This window comes from Lynx rufus, unplaced genomic scaffold, assembly GCF_022079265.1.
Source record: "Lynx rufus isolate CCGP_SWC_20201006 ecotype Redwood Valley unplaced genomic scaffold, mLynRuf1.p SCAF_14, whole genome shotgun sequence".
Taxonomy (NCBI): domain Eukaryota; kingdom Metazoa; phylum Chordata; class Mammalia; order Carnivora; family Felidae; genus Lynx; species Lynx rufus.
Window position 1 is genome coordinate 18570690 of NW_025814828.1, and position 5187 is coordinate 18575876.

Consider the following 5187-nt stretch of genomic DNA (forward strand, 5'->3'; position numbering starts at 1 on the left):
TGAAACTGCAGAGTTAGGTATGCCAACTATAAATGTAAGAATTAAAACTGACTCAGACATATTTGGAAAAAGAACACACTATTCTCCAAAGCATTACCATTTCCTAAAATGAAACTACTAAGATTTGGTGATTTTCACATAATTTAAATATTCAATTGCTGATTTTGAAAAAAAGAAGATGATGGAGAGACTAATGCACAAGATGCATAAAACATAGTAAAGCAGCACTCCCAACTCTATTACTCTGGAATTGGGTTTAAGAAATTAAACAAAAATATGAGTTCAAGGAACAAAGTCATGAGGAGTCATATACAAAACAAAAGAACTGGATTCATTGCTAAGTAACCTGGAAGTAGCAAACAGAGCTCTAAGGCCAATTTCTGATAATCCATGGATGGAATTTTCTGGTTTTAGCATTTTACTTTACCTGCCCCCCATTCCTTCTTCGAATGCAAAGATACTGGAAATGGGTTACTGAAGAAGTTATCCTCTTTCCCTTCATCCCTGAAGCACTTTGGGAGCCAACGCTCCAGGACAGACATGGTCATGTCCAAGAACCACCCATGCACAGCCAGTCACGAAAACGGCACAGAAACAGCATCAAGAACCCCGGTCACAAAGATATGAATCTCTTAAGGGGGTAGGCTTCAAGTTCCTGATGAACATGCACTTCACCCAGAAGCACAACGAGAAGGGCCCGAAGAAGATGTAGACCAACCCTGCCATGGCCATGAATGCACGTGCTGAGGCTATCAGTGCCCTTGTCCAGCCCAAGATCCTAAAGGGCGGCAGGTGCAAGCTCAATAGACTTGCCTACATCACTCACCTCAAGTTTGGGAAACATGTTCGTACCTGTATTGCCAAGTGTCTCAGGCTCCTCCGACCAAAGGCCAAGGCCGAGACTCAAATCAAAGCCCCGGCTGCAGCTGCGACTCTGGCTCCAGCTCCTGCTGTGGCTCAGTCTCCCCAAGGTGCCCAGGTGCCCACGAAAGCCATTCTATACTGGAGCTGACATGAGAACAGGACTGGTGCGACCCCTAGGCTCTGTCTGCGTGGGGCCAGTGTCCCTTTATGTTACTTGTACAAATAATCCAGTGGTAGGATCTGTCAAAAAAAAAAAAAGTCATTCATACCAGGGTTTGGTATCTTGAAGGTCTGGCTCTGTTGCTCAGTGTCTATGTAACCTCGGATAAATCACTTAACCTCTGTGTACCTCAGTTTCCTCATTTGAAAAAAAGGTCATAATAATAGTACCTACCTCATAGGGAGTTTATGAGGAATGATAAATTAGCATATGTAAATTAGAGCACCAGACACATAATAAGAAATACACACGTGTTTGTTACTATTAAGAATATATAGCTCTCTTCTGGGCAAAGAGCAAGCTGTCATAGCTTATGGAATGTGACTGCCGTAAATCACACAAAAAGTGTACCAGAATACTGTTTTTAATGATTTTTAACATTCAAAAGAACTGACAGAGAAAATAGATTCTTTGGCATTCCAGAGGCAAAAAAAGACTGATGACGGAGGTTACAGTTCTGACACCAAGAAGAAGTGTTGGTCCTTAGAGCTGTAAAACAATGAGATGGGTTGCCTTTGAGGTCATGCGTTCACTGACATGGGAGCTGCAGGGGACTCTGGTTGCTTATTAGTGTTGCTGGAGAAGGAGTTTGTGCATCAGAGAAAAGGTATACATAAATGACCTTTCAGATTTTTCTAATTTCGCAAGTCAATGATTTCACAATTTGTCTCTGAACTCTCTTTCTAATCTTCTACCTTACTAGTTCCTCATATGAACCCTCTGCCCTAGACATACAAGCATAATGGTACACACTCACCAAGTGTTAGGCTGTCTCACCATTTCCCATTTTTTGCCATTTTCTCCACATTGAATGTCATTTTCTTAACAAAATAAGACAAATAGTTTTGTTTTTTTAATGTTTATTTTTGAGAGGGAGAGAGTGCAAGCAGGGTAGGGGAAGAGAGAGAGGGGAATAGAGGATCTGAAGCAGGCTCTGTGCTAACAGCAGGCAGCCTGATGCGGGGCTGGAACTCATGAACCACGAGATCACGACCAGAGCTGAAGTCTGACGCTCAGCCGACTGAGCCACCCAGGTGCCCCTTTCAGGTTTTTTTTTTCTTTCTGACTTTTTATTGAAATTCCAATTAGTTAACATAAAGTGTAATATTAGTTTCAGGAGAACAATTTAGTGATTCATCACCTACATACAACACCCATTGCTCATCACAAGTGCCCTCCCTAAGGCAAGCATTTTAAAAGCCAAATTATGGAAAGAGTCCAAATGTCCAACAAATGATGAATGGATAAAGAAGATGTTGTGTGTACACATACACACAAATGGAATACTACTTGGCAATGAGAAAAAATGATATCTTGCCATTTCCAACAACGTGGATGGAACTGGAGGGTATTATGCTAAGTGAAATAAGTCAGTGAGAGAAAGACAGATATCATATATTTTCACTCATATGTAGAATTTGAGAAACTTGACAGAAGACTATGGTGGAAGGGAAGGAAAAATAAGTTACAGAGAGGAGGCAAACCCATAAGAGATTCTTAAATACAGAGAACAAACTGAGGGCTGATGGGGGGGGTGGGGGTCGGGGAAAATGGGTGATGGGCAATGAGGAGGGCACTTGTTGGGATGAGCACTGGGTGTTGTGTGTAAGTGATGAATCATGGCAATCAACTCCCGAAGCCAAGCCTACACCATTTACACTGTATGTTAGCTAACTTGCTGTCATAGACTCTGGGTCTGGAGTTCTTTCTTGTCCAGCAAGAAAGGAGGATGCAGGATTAAAAAGCGAGAGAGGCTGAGGTCTGGGAGAAGACAAGACCCCTGATTAAGGGTCCTTGCTCCATTTTTATCAGGGTCAGAAGGCTTACAAGCATGATGGACATGCACAAAAAGACAATGAAACTGTAAACATTAACTCGTGGGCGTGAGTGAAAGGTGGTTTTGAAAATATGCTGTGTTAGGGGTTTGGGTTAATACAAAACAAAATCCTGGCGCTGAGCAGAAGGTTGTTTACAGCAGACTTGAGGCACCACCTCTGTGTACCTAAACTGGTCTAGGGGATAAGAAAGACAGAGCAAGCTATCTCAGGGTCAACAAGGCACCTTTCTTCTGCTAATTAGCTCCTCTCTGGGCAACTTCACCCAGAGCAGTATATAGCCCTATTTACCTGTTTACCTAATTTGGTCCCTCCTTCCTGTGAAAGCAGCTTTCTGCTATAGTACAAAGTTGGGGGTCATTTCTGCCCTGAATACTTAATCTTGTTAACCTCATATACCTTTGCCCTATACTGGGGCCTTTGCCCCGCCCTATCTATACTGGGGCCTTTGCCCTGCCTTACCTATACCTATTTCCTAATCTTGTTTACCCAAACTTGGGTGTGAACATCCTGTGGATTTCTAATTATTTATGCCTTGTTAACCCATTGGTGCAGACTTGGAATTCCTAAGCTTATTCCCCACAACTTGCCAATAAATCGTTTTTTAAAAAGGGCTGAAGAGAGTACAAGAAAGGTGAATGAAATAGGTTTCAATAAATACCAATCTCCAAATATTCCTCTAGAGAAAAAGGATGGATTAGAGGAACTATACTTTCAAAATGAGAGTCCATTTCAGCTGTGTTGTATTCCTACCTTCCAAATGACTGGAAGTTTTGGTAAATGACAGCCCTTCCACCAGCAGGGACCATGACTTTAGGCATGTAAGATAACATCATTCCATTCCAAAGATGATGCAGTCCTGGTGCCCAGAGAGGTACAGAAAGTCATCTCAAGTCACATAATACTTGAAGAAGTTGGTGTCTAGAAGTTGGGGCTCCTGCCTGCTAGGACCTGAGCTTATCTCTGCTATGTCATGCTCTGTTTTCCCTAAGTCTCAGGATCTCTGTTTTTCTACCACATTCTAGAGTTAATATATTAGCTATCCTAATTATTGTGTAAAAAAAAAAAAATCTTTGAGTATTCCCAGGCTGTTGCTCTGGCAAAAGGCGGGTGGTTGAGAAGCTTTTCAGAGTTGATATGGTGCATATCTGGAATGGAGTCCTGGACTCAGACTCTAAAGACAGGAATCCATGAGATGGTGGATGAATTGGTTGACCTCTCTCTCGATTCCTCATCTGTTTAAAAACGTGCCCAATTCCAAGGGTTTCTGCGAGTCAAATGAGATTTGTGAAGGTATTTTGTATAAAGAAAAAGGTTTTTTTAAAGTATGGCCCAGAGAGTCTTGAGGGTCCCCCATACCTTTTTGGGAGGTTTACAAAATTAAAACTATTTTCATGAATATAAAAAAATAATAAAAATAAAAGTATAAATCTTATTAAATGTTGCAGCACATATGGTGTATTAAAGCTTAATCTCTATGCATAATACAATAAGGACTTGCTTTTTTTCCTAGCCATGTTAGGCTTGATCCTGAAATATTTAAATGGATATAAATGAAGGCTGAAACAACAAACCCTCTCCCTCCTGCCCATACATACTCATTTAGAAAGGACTAAGTAAGTCTGTGTGTGCTAACTTCTGTAAGAAGTCGTAAAAATATCTCTCATCTTTTAGATTTTTATTTTACAGTATATTTCTAAAAATGTTTTAATTCAACTTTAAATAAAATAAATAAAAGAGTATCTTTATACAGGGGTTCATCAAAAATATATGTTAGTACTTCCTTTCAAGGGAAGGTTTCTAGGGGAAAGAAGGCAAGAAAATGGTAGCTGTTGGCCATTAACTGGTTCAATAGTTACATATATTTTGGTCAGAAGCCTTTATTTAAACCAAAGCTTAGAAAACAGACTATGAAAATTTGGAGCTGCTTTAATTGAGGAGGTGAGTGGAGAAAACCCTGCCTCAAAGAATTACAGGGTCACAAGAGTACTTACTCTCTGAAGCTATGCCATTCAAGGGGACAGCACCTTCTCACCCTGAGAACCAAGACCATTTTCTTGGACCAAAGGCAGTGGGAGCTTGCTCTCAGAGATCTTCACAAGGGCAAATGTGAGGTTTTGTATGTTCATTTGAGCTAAAAAAGCATTTGGAACAGGCTCTGGCTTATAACATGATTTTCTGATATGACTTGAGAAGTTACACTACCTTCTCCATGTGGGCTTAAAAACGCCCCAAATTGGGATTGCATTGAATGTGTAGATAGTTTTG

At 40.8% G+C, this 5187-nt stretch overlaps 1 pseudogene; it reads left to right on the top strand.

The window, feature by feature from the left end:
* The first annotated feature begins 540 nt into the window (after positions 1 to 540).
* Positions 541 to 1012, top strand: LOC124509203 (60S ribosomal protein L29-like; annotated as a pseudogene).
* The last annotated feature ends 4175 nt before the right edge of the window (positions 1013 to 5187 follow it).